Below are 17,882 nucleotides of genomic sequence, written 5' to 3'. Positions count from 1 at the left end.
TATTTTGTGTTTGTATCTATTTATTTAGATACAATAAACATTTTTTAATGTCAACAATAATATAAGACGAAGGTGGATAAAGGTGGTAATTATATTTCAAATAAACCGCGTTTTAGTTTCTCACGCCCAGTTTGACGTCACGATACGGGGTTCTCAAACACATCTTACCGCACCCTATTTCATTTGTTTTGAAACGACATATGTGCGTTTAGAGTTAGTATTGGTTATCGTTAACGTAATGCAAGAAAGTTCTAATTCCAATAACAAAAATTATAGTTCGAATTTACAGCACCAGATGGCATAACGAAATCAAACTACATTAGCGCAGAATATACCAATCACATTCCAGGAACTTTGACGCAATTTGCAAATGGCCGTGAAAAGGACCGATCTCGAGGGTGTATGAGTAGCTAATGGTGGTTGAATTTGTGATAAAAACTAGTGAATAATACATATTTCTGTGAGGTGTCGTTTATAATGTTCAAAATGTGCCAAAAAGTGAGAATCCAGTCTTAATAGTGGTACAGGAAGCGCCCGATAACCGCTAGAACGGACTACGAGACTAGCTGGCAGAAGGGTAAAGTTCTAATATCTTTATATCATTATCGTATCATTATTTTGCTGCTTACTTTACTTATTTGTATTCTTCTGTTGTATAAATGTGACCAGATAGGGCTACTTTACATGATGTCCACAGCTAAATCGTGTATCGATATGGGTGTATGCTTTAGTCGCCGGTGGATAGGCGTTCCGTGAAACATTGTCATAAGGTTCTTGTTGTCGAGTTAATTGAGTCACCCGTATATCTAGTCGAAAGATTTAAGTTAATTTAGTATCAGCAAACAAAGAGATGTCTCGAAATTGTTGGAAAAGCAATGATATACTCCTATATGTATATATGTACTATAGCTTCGTAGTACGTACAACTGCCCTGTTGCTAGATGGAGGAACATCGATTTGTTCCTATTATCAGATTTTTATGTTCAATTAGCGCGAAATGGTGAACTTACAACTGTTTTGGAAAGATTTTATCGTTTTTGTTATCATATTTTTCGTGTTTCAATACCATTTTAGAGGTTTGTGTACTATCAAACATAATTACATGTTACTACATTATAAATCAATTGCATTCCATATATCTACGTAACTGTGATGTCACGAGATAATTAATTTAGTTAACAATTAGGGCAATGTTTTTTTTTATTATTATTACATAGATAATTTTGGATCATTGAATGTTCTGCACATCAATGTGTAAGTACTATTATGATATTTGTACGTTGTTTTAACAGTTAACTTCTTCAGCAATAGTTTTTATAGTTTTCTGCATTTTTTACAATTATTTTTTTGATTAGTTATACTTATGTGCTAGTTGTGTATTTGTATTTCGTCCCTAAGGGTACCCACTGATCATATGTTTAGTCAGATCTTTGCTTGTAATCTAATTGAAAGCCATCAATCTCTATTTTTACACTTGTCCTTTTCATGAACATATGAAATGTAACCTGCTTACTTTTAGTGCTATTTCTATTTAATTGAACACCAAATTACATAAAATAATACAAGTCAAACATGTTGTGGCAATATATCTAATAATACTAAAGATTTGGTAAGTGGGTACCCTTAGATTTAATATTATTCTCAAGATAGGGAGTGTCCTATAGATCTATATTTTCTGTTTACTCTGTTTTCATTATTGTCATTTCATCATCCGATGGTGATGGTGTTTATTATTAAATGTAACCTTAAAACATGTGCATGTAATGTAACTAATGCATGTGTAAATTATTGCTGTTCAATTTAAATTCAATATGTTCAGAGCTTGTTTCTGAATTGTTACAATTTATACACACTTTTGTATAACTTAGAATGGCAAACAATTTGGTGGCGTCACAGGTGATGGAAAGTGGTAACCGTCACTTGTAGATTTGATAACAGACATCATACAAAATACTCGAATACTCATGGTGCACAATTGCTTTCCATTGCTGTTCCCAAGGACTATTGGTATTGTAATCTAAAAATTAGTTTTCCGATGTTCCTTCAATATGACTCAAGGATTACCTACTAAAATGTTGGAATGAGTAATGTGCAATGTATTATTCATGAGTAGGACTATTGTTTATTATATTCAACTAAATGTGGCACTTCCTTTTCAATGCAAAGGTTTAGCTAATAAATTTTTTGATACAAGAGACAGCAAGCATTCTAGTCCCCTGAAGTGGTAATGCTAAGTTAATTCTTGAATGGAAATATATCCTAGCCAACTTTTACTAGCAACTTCATCATTGTGACCTCCTTCCATCCCATCCTTCACCATCTCATATACTATATAAGATAGATAATATAATGTTTGGTTAAGCTGTTGAGTCACTAAGAACTTACAAACAAATAATTTCACTCTCACATTTACCTCTTTATTTGTAAAATATCAAATGTTTCATAAACCTAAGTAATTCATATTTCATTCTAAGTTGCATAAAAAAGAACCTATTTTAGCTGTGTGTACCTATTTTAGAAGTGTTTTGTCCTTTTATTTTGTACTAATTTATCAATTTGAAAAACAGTGACAGAACATATTGCCAAAATAGGGTTTATAGATGGTTTTCGTTAAGTATTGGTTATCATAGTTTAAAGAACTGTCTTGTACCAGTTGCCCAATGGATTTAGACAACATTGCATCTGAATTTATTGAAAAATTATTTAAATGTACTAAAAGGGCTAGACAACTGTTTATTGTTTTTTACACTGCAGTAATATTATGATTGTGTAAAAGAGTTTGTTTGTTACATCTTAGGGTGGGGTCTCAATAGGCTCAATCAATTGTAATTACATTTAGTATGAAGATTTTTTTATTCTGGACAATTAATATTTTTCAGTCATGTGAATGAAGTTATAGATACGGCTAGATATTTGAAGTTTTCATGGTGTAGTTCATGTTATTTGTATCTTTTTATTACAATGAACTGTAAATTTTTTTACTGTTTCTTTTAAATTTACTTTTTAAGTTCAAACAAGAGGATGTCTTTAGTTTAACTGTAATTGTTGTGTGTATTTGTCATTCACCAACTGTGTACTGATTTTTTTTATTCTCTACTACTAATAGTAGGGAATAAAAAAAATCAGTACACAGTTGGTGTACCATCCCTAAGGATGGGATTGATGATTTTTTTTTAGAAACTCGTAAATTATTACAGTTTATATACAATCTTATTATATACAATCAGTAGTTGTAAATTTCTGCTAGTAGCACCACAAAATAATATGACACTCGGTCCTCAAGCTAGAATAGCCTGAAACACCCAAACCTGGGCCTAATAAAAAAAAAAATAGCTGATATAATTAATGTGACATGGATTTTGTTATATGCTTTGTTTATGAGCAGTCATACATCTTCCATTAACATCACACTTTCCTAAACAAATTGTCTATTTGTTACTTAAATATGCTCACACACAAGTAGGGGACACATTACAGTAGAATCTTTAATCTATCAAGATTGATTTTCAACATTCAAGAAGTCATCTCAAAAAATCTTGCTGCTTTCTTAGACCTCACAGATTTTTAGAATTGTTTATAATAATATTGTATCTACATCACATTGGTTATTTGAACTTATAGCCTTTATATCCATTTTTACAACTTACTAATTATAATTAATAAAGATATTAGTATAGAGAAATTTGATAAACATAAAAGACAGTAGGTACTCTGTGGGACTTACTCTAAAGATTTTTTTACATCTACCTTATGAGTATTTAAAATAATGTTGAAATTTGAGAATCTTTATTAGTAAACTTGAATGTGAGTTTAACGAATTTCTGTATTTGTTACTTAACCGACTTTGTCCTAACCTATCATCATTCACTGGTATTCCAGGGTACTAGTCCATTTTCACCTCATGAAAAATAGTTTATATTAGGATAAACTAAGTTGGTGTCGTGTCTTATCAAGAGACTTGCTGAAAATCATAGTGAGTGGCAAGAGCTTCGCCGACAAGAGCGCAGCTCTTAAATAGAATAGATAGATAGATACAGGATGAAAGACTTTATCACGTCACCAAAGACTAACTGCGGTTGCCAAGCATGACAACACTGTCAAAACCTCCCTTATGGGGTAGCTCGATGTTCAGCAGTGTACAATTAACGGCTGATAAAAAAAAAAACAATTTTAAAAATTCTTTATGGAAAGTTACATTGTCAACAAATGACAATTGCTGGAATTTATTAAAATAAAAATAGATGTCTACCTACATATCAGTGCGAAGTCAGGGTAGGTAGCTAGTCTTTTATACAATTTACCACGCGTCGAGTTCATATAAAATTGTATTATTCAGTAGGTATGTTATATGTATGTACCTGTGTACATACGCATTGCCTTTAAAACTAGTATGTAGTTACGTGCATATAGCACGCCGCGTGTCGGTCGGCCTTGCTTGCGTAACTAAGGTATGAAATGCGTTGAAAATTAACTGTGACCGGCGACTTTCCACTGACTATTTAGTTAGGTTTTTGTGAATGAAAATAGAATCATAAAATCTGCGATAATGAACGCAAGTAGGGTACCAGTGAAAGATGAGGATGTAGTTGGATCAGTTGGCTCATAGTGGCAAAAATACTTCCATGGTGGTATATATATGTGTGTTTGTGTGTATATATTAGTTTACGTACGTGGCGCACTATTTTATTATATAAAATAGTGCGCCACCTACCCTTTGTCTGTCCTGTTTTTCTCAATGTCCTCTACCCAAAGGTTGTCTGGAAGAGATTGCTTAGCGGTAAGGCCGCCTTTTGTATCATTTCTCATTACAATTAAATATATTTACTATTTTTATAAATGGTGCAATAAAGTGTAAATAAATAAATAAATAAAAATGATTTCTACGGTGACTGCGTCAAAGTCAACCTGACAGGATATATTGCTAGCAATCCCTCTCCTTGAAATAATTTATAACCCCATTTTAAAAAAAATGAAGAGTTGTCAAAATTTGTGAAAAATTCGCGTAGTCATACACAAAATTTGTGAATACATAAAAAAAACTTACACGAATTTCACTATGATTCTTTTAGAGAACAAAACTGTTTTTGATTATAATTTTTGTGAGATACAAGCGAACAACGTTGTAAAAACAAATAGGTAATTAAATCCGGTAAATCCACGTAAAAAAATATTACATAGAAACTAGCGAGTTTTAAAAGTAATAGACGAATAATTAACACGTTTTTAATTGTTTGTCCTAATTACTTAACTAGTTGACGGCGTAAGACGGTAATGATATACGTCAAAGCAGTTTTAATTTGAAAATGGAATGGTAACCGCATTTGTGCTATCGGTATATGCTGGCGGGACACCAGTGAGGGATGATAGGTGAGGATAAAAGCAGCTCAGTTGGTTCATCATAAACTACGATGGTTTCCAAAGGGAACCGCGTGGAGGTCTAGTGGCATTGTTAACAATGGGATTTTTAGTCTCCATTACTACTAAACCCTTTTCCCAGCCGCCATATTTCATACTCGTCATCATCGTCGTCTTAGTTATTAGCTGTCCACTTTTTTTTTAACGTCTGGAAAATGCTTTATGCAGACCCATACACCTTGTGGGAGGTGAATGGGTAGTGTGGGAATCGCCCCGTAAGGTGGGGGTGTACCCACCAAAAACCAGACGATATACCCTCGAGGTGCCATATGTCGGAGACATGGGTTCGCTTTCGCACTCACCACATCTCCGATGGCAATTATCTGTCCACTGGTGAATTCATATTCATTATCATGAAAAAAGTCCGTGTTTTTTAAGCGACTCCAGACAGGAATAGATTCTAAATTTGCAATTGACTTGGTTTAATACCATGCCCTTTGTTTTTTTTTTTTTTTTAATGAGTGATAATGGAATGGTAACCCCATCCGCGCTATCGGTATACACCGGCGGGGCACCAGTGAAAGATTAAGTATAAGATAGGTGAAAGGTAAGTGAAAGATGGGTGAGAATGAAGCAGGTCAGTTAGCCCATCGTGACGAATTCAATAAGAATTGTTCACGATGGTTTCTAGGGGGAACCACGTAGAGGTCGACCTAATAGGGCATATCGCTAGCAATAGGGCTATCAAACTCCATTGCCAACAATCCCTTTCCCCCCACCATGCCCTTTGTTAATTTTGTCATGAAGTTCATGAAGTTGCAAACCCCATCTTTTAGCCAGGTTTACCAGCAAATAATATATTTTATGCCGTGTGTGCCCCAGCATGAATAGGTCACCCCTTCCTTTCCCGTGTGTGTCGTAAGACGTGACTAAGGGAGGGCGAGGGATGGGTAACAGCGTCCCTTTTAAAACATCTCTAAAAGCCTAACTACGGTTGCCAACCCATCTGCCAAGCGTGGCAACTACTGGGAAAACTGACAAAAGGCTCATATCCAATAGTGGACAGTTAACGACTGAAAGAATATATTTTATAAATTTCTTATACTCATTTATACAATTCGAGTAATGAATATAAATACATGTACTTATCTTGATAAACCTGTTGGTAAATAAATATAGGAGAAAAATTGTACGGCTCATGTCAGGAATGTCATGTCGAGAAGAAGATAATTTTTAATAAGTACACAAAAATTAAAGTCTATCAAAGAAATAAATAAAGTACACTAATAGATAGATAGATAATTTGCATTACTTATAACGTACAAATAATAACAAACATAGATAGATATGCACAGTGAATAAAGATAAAATAAGTAAAAATTTTTCCTTTTATTGCGTGTTCCACAGTAACACAAAATGGTCACAACTCAGCTTATTGCATTGCCCTCATAAGAGCAAAACACTGATATTCTGTTGTGGCCAAGAGCCAGCCGCAAAATTTCTTAGAAAAAATAAAAAAATTTAGAAATATATATTCATTTCATTTATTTATTTTGTGATACATAGGTAACAATGGATGGTAAAACAATATAAGTCCTCTATGATCAACCCCATCTATCGAGGTATACAAATTTACAATTACATAAGAAAAAATTTATATTATATAAAAAGAAAAATCAGCAATGTCACATTTATAGTAAAAAAATATAATTATGGAACTTTATTACATTTATCTTCAAGGAAATCGTCAATTGAATAGTATGTTCTGTTTACTAGGTATTCATACAGTTTAGTTTTATATTTTTTTATGTCATCTATGTCTGTGAGGGATTTAGGTAATTTATTATATATATTAGAAATATATATAATAAGATTTATAATTTCCAAATAATAAATTAATGTACGTATATGCATCAAAGTCGTACTCTGGTACGTCGGGATATAAATAGGTGATATCAATTAATGGTCATTAACAAAAGATTCAAATTATTTATGATGGCTGAAGAGGGAAATTTCATATAATAATTTCGAAAAGACAATCTCCTGGTATCCCATAAAGAATGGCAATATAAAACGACAGTTATAACCCCAGTACTTATAAAAGGCAAACAAACGGTCAGTGACTTTAGAAAATTAGCCGCACTTGCAATAAAAACAGCTAGGGGACTCCTGTAAAGTAAACATGGCCGGAGTCCCACCCATAGCGCGTTCTTTACACGTGTTTACCGGCCACTCATAAACCGGCAATGCTGACTTGCGTAAATTGTATCAAATTTGCTTAAGTTCAAATAGTCAAGTATACGGTATACCAAGCGTTATATTTACCAGAAGGAGACTTTGTACAAACTTCGCTTAAGCATCTCTGTTCCATTCGTATTTCTACCGTGAAGCAGTTGTGTTTGCATGGCTATGTTTTAGGTTTGAAAAGTGCGATATGGCAGTGAATTTACAGGGTACAGAGGAATAACACCTGAGTCCTCAGGAATAGTAACGCATGGGGGTAACATGGGTGAAACAGTATACTCTGTTATGCCCATGGTACTGCTCATGTCTATAGGTGACGGTTACCACTTTCCATCAGGTGGGACGTCAGCTTGTTTGCCATTCTAAGTTGTTTAAAAAAGGCCGCCTTTATATCACATTCTTATTATAGTTTTTTTTTATGCATTTTATTTTATTTATTTCACCATTCATTTATTGTATGTTTTAACCAAACTAAGTACATACTTAGGTAAGTATGTACTTAGTTTGTTGACAAATGAAACACTTCCAAATTAGAGAAAAAAATCACAAAGACTACAATACTTAATGGGGTAGTCATAAAGGGGTTCTTGTCAGCTGAAGCTGATCTAAACTGGATTGTTAACAATGTTTTCCATCAGCAAATGTCGTGTCCAGTAGATTCTATATATATCTGACGATCTTCGATATCTACATTTAATCACAGTGCTCTTTATTAGCCGACTTCAAAAAAAGGAGATTTTTTATAGGGGGAGTCCCCCGAGTACCGGACACTTATGGTTTTTAATAAATAAAAAATTATGTTTTATTTTAATATTTAACATTTTCGTTTAATCTATCATATATAGCATTAAAATAAATCAACAAAGATGAAGATTTTACATTTTTTAGCCACTTAAAATGGACTCAATCATTGGTTTAGTTTTTGGTTACATTGAAATTTGGCACCTAGTACCGGACAAGTATAAATTTGAACCCATAAGACCAGACAGTAGCTGGTAATTATGGGTTTACAAAAATTTTAAATTATACGACAATGTTACATTAATACTATAAACATATATAATCTTTACTGGTCTGAGTACTCCTCGATGCAATGAATTCCTGCGCAAAATGACTAAAGTGTAACCTGCAAGGAGTATAGAACTAAATTGACGCCTCCCGCGCTGAACGTTAAGTTTAACGTCTTTGATTACACGAATATTATTAAGAGCGTTATTTCATGTTTCGATGGGGTTTGTCCGGTACTAGGTGCTGTCCGGCGCTAGGGGGATTCCCCCTATTTGTTAACTCAACTCCGGCATTTATAAACCGATTTGAAAAATCTTTTATGAAGTTTTTTTTTATTTGTCACGTCAGTCGTGACTATATTTTTTTTTTTCTGAACCAAAATATACTTGTAATTTTTTAAATCTTATAATGCTGTCACTAATCTAACAAAATCGAGATACGAAATAAATATATTGATAGCAATATGTATTATGGTTTTAGTTTCCTCTTCTTCCCATACTTCGCACCCAATTAATATTGAGCATTGGGACTATCCGTTATTAGTTCCAATATAAATGGAGATGACATGCCAAAGGCAATAAACCATAGAGGCGCTTACGTTTCGAAAACAAACATTTCGCCTTGATGCATACGTGATCGGATAATCGTTGGAAATTGTAACGTCGTATCGCACAATTTTGTATCTTATATTCAAAACATTAAGGTTGATAAAAACACCAGAGGTCTACATCACCGATCCATTCGAAAATCAGGTCGATCGTAAAGGGTGCACTGTTACAGGTGGAGGGTGCAATAAAAAGAATTAAAAAAAAACCCTAGTATTTATAATTTTTTCGTTTGTTGTTTGTCCAATCGTTCAATACAATTTTGTTTTTTTTTTTTTTTATTTAATTAACTTCATATTGACTAAAAGAAAATATGGTACAAAAGGATTTATTGCTAGTAACATTCTCTACCAGCCAATCTTTCACAGTTTTATTTAACTTTAGATTTGTTATTAATTTTACATTCTAAATCTAAAAAAATACTAACTAATAAGAAAATTAGTATTTAGTAAAATACAGTTTTAATAAAAAAAAAATATCTCAGTCGCTTTTAGATTCAGTCTTGTACATCATTCAAATATTTAAAGAAACAATTAATTTCTTTTCAAATCTGTAATTTTAGAAAAAAAAAATCATTTTCTATTTTATTTTCTTTATTATTTACCATCTTTTTTGTTGACCTTCAGGGACACAACTATGAAAACCACATTCAATTTAGTGCAGTAGTTTTCGCGTAATGCTGAAACATAAATACAATCAGACAAACTTTCTAAAATTATATATTTTTTTAAATAATTCCCATGTATAGACGTCGTTTAGTCGCAATTTTATTATATTAGTAAAAACTAAAATTTATTTATTAAATACACTCAGACAATTGAGATTGTAAAAAACAATGATTAAAAATATAAAATACAGTGCAGGCCCCAATTCCAATGATGTTTTTAAATTATTTACCCTCCGCACATCTTCGCCCCCCCCCCCCCCTCACCCCAGGAAGGCGCAGGTGAGGGCCTCGAGTCGTGCCTTTTTGCTCCGGCTTCCTCTTTGAGCGCTACTACCGCCGGATCACCGGCTTCAGTGCCTTCGTAGGATTGTTTCACGGTGTTGGCTTCAGTGCCTTCGTAGGATTGTTTCACGGTGTTAAGTTACTTCTAACGTGACTTAAAAACTTTTAAAACCAGAGGGCGACACCCGCACGAGTAATATTTATAATTAGTAATGACTTCCAAAATTAGGTCATTACTCAAATTCAAAAACTCGATTATATATATATATTTGTGTGTACACAAAATAACACACATAAACAAACATTATCTTAATCAATCCTCAATCTCAATCAAAATAATAGCAAAATATTGCTATTATTTTTATTCATCAATTGTGGCGATTTCAAAAATATTTTTTTGTTGGATAAAATATTTTTAAAATCGCCAGGGTGCACACTAGAAGTGAGTTAGTAACAGTAGTAAATTATTTATACTTTTTTTTTTTTAATTTCTTTACTAGCTTTCACTCGCAACTTGGTCCGTATGTCCAACCGGGATATGTTTATTGACCAGAATGAAAAGTACCCTATATACTTCTCCACTCATATAGTACGTGTATATCAAATTTCATAGTGATTGGATAAGTCGTTACCGCGCTATAAGGTAACAAACAAACTCACATTCACATCTATCTATATCTATACTTATAATAAATCTGTAGAGAGGTTAATTCTGTACATGAAATATATTTCCAAAATAACTGTCAGGGGTGATTAGTGATCGATACTGATGCCAAAAATGTAATCAGTAAAATTTTTGTCTGTCTGTCTGTCTGTATATTCGCTATAGAAACAAAAACCACTCGACGCATTTTAACAGAACTTGGTACAATTATTCTTCATGCTCCTGGGCAGGTTATAGTATACTTTTGATCACGCTACGATCAATAAGAGCAGATCAGTGAAGGGAAATGTTGGGAAAACGGGAGAAGTTACTCCATTTTTAATCTGTACGTATCAGGTAGTCCTCGGAAACGCCGGAAAACCACATTTTCGGTCAAAATTCTTCATCATTGAATGAGGGGAAAGGCATTGTTAGTAATGAGGTCTGATGGTCCCATTGCCAGCAATATTCCCTATCAGGTCGTTCTCCACGCGGTTCCCCTTGGTAACCATTATGTTTGTTCCTTTGTTAAATTCGTCACGATGGGCTAATTGACTTGCTTTCATCCTCACCTATCATCTTTCACTGGTGTCCCGCCAGCATTTATCGATAACGCGGGTAGGTCTACCATGCCATTTTCACCCATAAAGAAAAAACTAAATTAAATGAACAAAATGTAGTTATGTTTGCAAACTCGATTGAGTGTGCGTGATCCGTACGAACAGGGACCACATATTCCATCATTAATTTTCTTGGAACAGAAAGGCAAAGGAAACAACTTTCACATAACTATATTTCCTTGTTTGTCCGATTTCCTTGTACACAATGCGACCATTTCGCCGCCATCATTAGTTGGATGAGACTTGTATTATTTTTGTTTTGTTTTTAAGGAACTCAAGAATGTCTCGGTTCGTCTGATTTTTTTTTTATGTTTAAATGCACATAGATAGGTCGTCAATTTTAAATCGATTTTTGAAAATATTTTTGTAATGGATATGTAATTGATCATTGGTCCCGTGTCCTATATTCATTTTGTGTCATTCGATACTGCCATTTTACTTAAACAGACAACTGTTGCGAATCATAATCTATTCTTTGACAAGCGAATTCGCAAAATCATAAAAAGAAAAAATATACAATAAATTTCGCTAATAAAAATTTGTTATGTAGACATAATAAACAGAAAGTTTATTTACTCGAAAAGACAGAGACTGCCCATTCGCATAGATTTTTTTTTAAAATCCATTCAAGAATTTAATGTTTAGATTAAAATAATTCTAGTTTTGCCACAATTGAGGTTGTTTTTTTTTGTAGACCACAATCTTAAAAAGTAATCGATTTGTTCATAATTTGATTTAGAGTGTGAGAATTAAAAAAAAAAAAACTTGTTTGCTCTTTTATTCATTTTTATTGAAATCCTTATATTAATAAGAGTTTTAACTATATTCGCCTAAACGATGAATGAAATAAAAAAATAATAATTTATTCCAGATCCCAAATTAAACCTAAGTATATACAAATATAAACTGGTAACAAAGGGATGGAGCTTTTTAATTTGTAAAAGGTAATTAAACCTACAAAACAATTTATTATGAGGGCAGGCCCACAGGCTTACACCGTGGCTAATTAAGAATTAATTCAACTTAAATAGAAGAGCATACGTCCAGATGTGTTGACCTACCCTTTAGTGACCGTTCACATAGGCCGGCTCGGAGCGAAGAGAAGATCTCGATTTACCAGAGGGAGACTTTGTACAAAAGTCGATTGTTTGGGTACCTCTGTACCATTCGTGTTTCTACCGTGAAGCAGTTGTGTTTACATGGCTGTGTTTCGGTTTGAAGGATGGGATATGGCGTGAATTTACAGGGTACAGAGGAATAATACCTGAGTCCTCAGGAATGACAACGCATGGGCGGTATCATGGACGAAACAGTATACTCTGTTATGTCCATGGTACTGCTCATGTCTATAGGCGACGGTTACCACTTTCCATCAGGTGGGCCGTTAGCTTGTTTGCCATTCTAAGTTGTATAAAAAAAAATCGATCGTGTTTAACAGTTTTAGATTATTGACACAAGGTTTATTCTTACAATAGCTTTCTCCGCGTGACCAACATAAAAAGTAGCCCGTGTCCTTCATTTCATATACTACTGTCGTACGTGTATACTAAATTTTCAAGTTTTAATGCAATAAGTCATGCTCGCGCTCGCGTCACACTCGCTCATGACTAAGGATCACGAATTGATCCCCAAACTAATCGAGCTTTTTTCGTTTTAATTACATACAAGTTAAACCGGTAGTTATTACATTAAAATATAATGTGTGCTTAGGCAACTTTTAACAATAAAATTTTATAGTGATCGTTTATCCGTTAAAGCGGTAAGGGACAACAAATGAACTCATGTTTGCTTTTATATTAGTAAGGATTTTACTTCATTTTTTTATCTGTTCGTAAGATTCTCATTCTCGTGTAACAAACGAAGTGAATTGCAAAAATAAATCTTATTTTAATGATCTAAAAATGCGATAATAATCTGCTGTCTTCTCTCAAGCCGGTCTGTGTGAACGGACACTTAACATAAATATGATTGAGCGGGGTACCGAGTGACTGGGCTCCCTAAAATATGGTTCAACACAATGATGCCAGCCTAATCCGTCGTACTTATGAATGGACGCACTTGGAGGGTTTTTTTTGTTGGATGATATTGGAATGGCTACCCCGCTCGCGATAACGGTATACACTGGCGGGGCACCAGTGAGGGATGACAGGTGAGGATGAAAAAAGTAGGTCAATTAGCCCATCGTGATGAATACACCTAGGATTCAGCACGATGAGACTAGTAGTCAATATTACTAACAATCCCCCCCCCCCCCCAGCAGTGGATAGTTAAAAGCGGATATGGTGACTTTATAATATACACAATATATGTACAAATAACAACATATATGGGGGAAAGGGATTGTTAGTTCATTCCTAATAACATTAATATATAACAATAATATATAAAATTATATTTTACAGCCCCATTGCTAGCAATACACTCTATTAGGCCGAACTTCACGCGGTTCCCTCTGGAAGCCATATTGGTTAATTCTTGTTCAATTGGTTACTATTAGCCAACTGACCTGCCTTCATCCTCACTTGTCACCCTTCACTGGTGCTTCGCCAGTGTATACCGATAGCGCAGGCGGGGTTACCATTCCGTGTTCACCCATTAAAAAAAATAACACAAATATTTGTGTTATGCGGGAATCGAACCCGCGACCGTTGCAAGATAAGACAGTGTCAAACCGCTACACCAGAGCGGTCGTCAATAATTTCAAACTGACGACAGTGAGCTGTCACAGTGCGGAAACGCGTGAAATACTGCCGTCCGTCTCGACATTATACAATACACTGTGCCTTGCCATAACAAAACATGATATTATTACAAATCACCAATACTGTGTCTACCTACCTACCTACCTGCCTGCCTATAGATGTTTATTTGAAGAGTCGACAATGGCCGAACTACTCGATATAACAATAACAAGCTATTTTTGCTCGCCTACTCTTGTGAAATAAAGTATTATATAAGTACAGGTTCCTTTTAAATGGATAGAAGTGGAATCGTTTACCCGTCTACTGTAAATTATACTGATGTTAAAAATACACAAGTTTGTAAGAATGGATGGACGTTTTATTATTATTATTATAACTGTCCACAGCTGGACATAATCCTTCCCCATAAAGGAAGTTTTGCTAGTAGTTGTCACGTTAGGCAGGCAGGTTGGCAACCGCAGTTAGGCTTATAGAGATGTTTTAAGAGAGACGCTGCTGCCCATCCCTCGTCCTCCCTTAGTCGACTCTTACGACACCCACGGGAAATGATGGACATTTGCTACTGGGTATTTGATTATAATGACATACATATATATTACATATATATATTATAAATACATACATATATTGTCACGCCTGTTTCCTGGTAGAGCAGAAAGAATGGAATGCCAAATGCTTCGATCCAAACAGCCCTCTTTCGCTTCCTCTACATTCATCATTCTTTTCATACACGCTCATCGAATTATTCGTTCATTAGAATTATTTTAAATCCGCTACCATTTTGGGGGAAAGGGATTGTTAGTAACACAAAAACTAGAACATTTTTAGAATCCCATTGCTATACAATATACCCAACCAGGTCGACCTCCTCGCGATTCTCCCTGGAAACTATCATGGTTAATTCCTGATGAATTCATCATGATTGGCTAACTGACCTGTTTTCTCTCTCAGTAACCGCTGGCCCCGCAGGCAACCCAACAGGGAGGATTATGTTCAGCAGTGGACAGTTAAAAGCTGGTATGATGATGATTAATTAACGAGGCCCAGTCTACTGTGATCTATACTCAACATATATCAACAACATTACCTTCAAGAAAAGAGTATATTCCTTTTTAAAAGGCCGGCAGCACACCTGCAATGCCTTCAGTGTTGTGGGTGATCATGGGCGGCGGTAGTCACTTACCATCAGGTGAGCCGAATGCTCCTTTGCCCTCAGAGTTTTTCGAAAAAAAAAACAATTTAACACATCAAACAATACATTTCATAGACGATAGAATTTTAACTCTATGTACAGAGCATGCGCGGCTACGTAAGGCATTACCAAACAATGCACAATTTACATTGCTCGTTATCGGTTGTCATTATCGTGCACGCGTGGACTGTATGCTTGTACCGTGGTGGCAACTAAAGTGAATACTGCCATATATTTGTATGTTATGTATATATTAAAATTGCACCTGTTAATTCCGTTTTTAGATAAAAATTGATGTTACGTAATGTAACGTTATCCATCTTTTTAAAATAACAGTTGGTATGTTTTTATGTTAAATAATTTAAGACTTTGTTCAATAAAAAACACTCAACTTCAAACGTGGCAAAACATTTTCTATTATAAACTACTGAACTATCTTAGATTTTTTTTTTTTTTTTGGAACTTGGAATGGCAAACGAGCTGACGGCTCACCTGATGGAAAGTGGTAACCGTCGCCTATAGACACGAGCAGTATCATGGACATAATCGAGTATACTGTTTCGCCCATGATACCTCCCATCCGTTGCCATTCCTAAGGACTCAGGTGTTATTCCTCTGTGCCCAGTAAATTCACGCTATATCCCACCCTTCAAACCGAAACACAGCCATGCAAACACAACTGCTTCACGGTTGAAACACGAATGGGACAGAGGTACCCAAGCAATCGACTTTTGTACAAAGTCTCCCTCTGGGATCAACCTATATACTTTGTGTTAATGTGCAAAATAGTAAATTCTTATTTACTTGGATACATTTCAGACAATTTCAGATCTTACAATAACATGTCTTTATTATAATTAGAATAAAAGTAAATGCTTTATATAAATTAGTAATATTAGAAAGCCTATGTTAATCTCTGTAAGCATGTATATGATAACACGAGTACTGCTTCCTACAGGACAGGCTCAGCCTAGTGTAGGAAGCAATGATAAATTCTGTGCTAATACAAACATACTTTGATAATAAATACCTTTTTAAAAATACTTTATTTAGCCAATGACCAAATTTCATTCTTTCGGTTGAGCCGTTAGGCCACAAGGATTTAACAGTTATAATTGGGGGCGAAGGGATTGTTAGTTTGACAGCCCCATTGTTAGCAATATGCCTTATTAGGTCGACCTCCACGTGGTTCCCCCTGGAGACCATCGTGAACAATTCTTGTTGAATTCGTCACGATGGGCTAACTGACCTACTTCATCCTCACCTATCATCCTTCACTGGTGCCACGCCGGTGTATACCGATAGCGCGGGTAGGGTTACCATTCCTTTATCATCCATTAAAAAAAAACAGTTATAATTACACATTTTTTCATAATTTTAGTAAGGATTTATTATCTACTAGCTTTTATCTACGAACTTTGTCCGTGTGACCATGGTATGCCATAAATATTAAGCTATGCCCTCCGACCCATATAGTACGCGTATACCAAATTTCATGGCGATTCGTAGAATCGTTAAAGCGCTAACAAATACTTTTAATCTTACTAATAAAATAAAATTGTTAATAAAATGCTAATTAACAAAAATTGATACAAGGCATCTTATTAAGAGCAATAGAAGACAAAACGTTTTTAGAAATTTTCTCTATGTCTGTTTCGACATACCGGAAAGACCATATTCAATATTAAATTCGGTTAACTGCAATTCACAGTCATGATCCTGAAGGTCTAACTTAAAAACTGGTATATGTTTTATCTTGGTATGCCATCTAAAATTGGTCTATTTATTAGTATTTCTTGTGATATCCACGCAAACGAAGTTGCATGCAAAAAGTTAGTTTACAAAATGAGTAAGGATTGTTATGCTCTTCCACGTAAATAAAATCAAAACAAAACTACCGCTACAGAATAAATTAGTACAAATAGCGTCGATATTGATTGAATATAATAGGTATTAGCTAGCTATATATGTATAGTTATACGCAAGAGGGGTCCTTTATCGATTGGCCAGTCTACACGAATTGGGTTTACCAGATAGGAGACTGTGTGACTTTCCTATACGTGTCTCTACAGACGTTTCACCTCTTTCCACTGTAGAGTAAATATTGTAATGAAAAAATCTATTTATTTTTTTACAAGAAACATGGTAAGTGTATAGATGTTAACAATAAGTGAAAGTCCTTATTCATTTTCATTTAAGAGTTTCCTCTTGTCGGTGCAACCAATCCATGCATCTTCCTCCAGCCAGCTCTATCCCAGGCCATATCCTTTATCTCCCTATACGACATGACGCCTAGTGTTTCCTTTATCTGTCCCATGTAGTTAATCCTCGGTCTTCCTCTTCCTCTTTTGCCCTCTATCTTTCCTTCTACTATGCTCTTAAAAAAATCGTCATGTCGTATAAGGTGGCCCAGCATTTTGCCTCTTCTACTCTTTATTATTTCAATCAACGCTCTCCTCTCGTTTACTTTTTTCAGGACTTCCTCGTTCGTTAGTTTTTTCGTCCAGTCTCCTCATATTTAGCAATAATTAGGCGTGCAAAATTTGTAACTTAAAAAAAATAAA

General features: G+C 34.6%; 1 protein-coding gene across 1 annotated transcript in view; it reads left to right on the top strand.

The window, feature by feature from the left end:
* The first annotated feature begins 348 nt into the window (after positions 1-348).
* Positions 349-17,882, top strand: part of LOC113519431 (guanine nucleotide-binding protein G(I)/G(S)/G(T) subunit beta-1) — a 40,983-nt gene continuing 23,449 nt past the window's right edge. Inside the window, 1 exon segment of the mRNA XM_026904537.3 lies at positions 349-577. The gene's annotated coding sequence lies outside the window, so the exon portion shown is untranslated.

This window comes from Galleria mellonella, unplaced genomic scaffold, assembly GCF_026898425.1.
Source record: "Galleria mellonella isolate WM207_F2 unplaced genomic scaffold, CSIRO_AGI_GalMel_v1 utg352, whole genome shotgun sequence".
Taxonomy (NCBI): domain Eukaryota; kingdom Metazoa; phylum Arthropoda; class Insecta; order Lepidoptera; family Pyralidae; genus Galleria; species Galleria mellonella.
The sequence above is the reverse complement of the archived record's forward strand: the minus strand, read 5'-3'. Positions and strand labels throughout refer to the sequence as shown.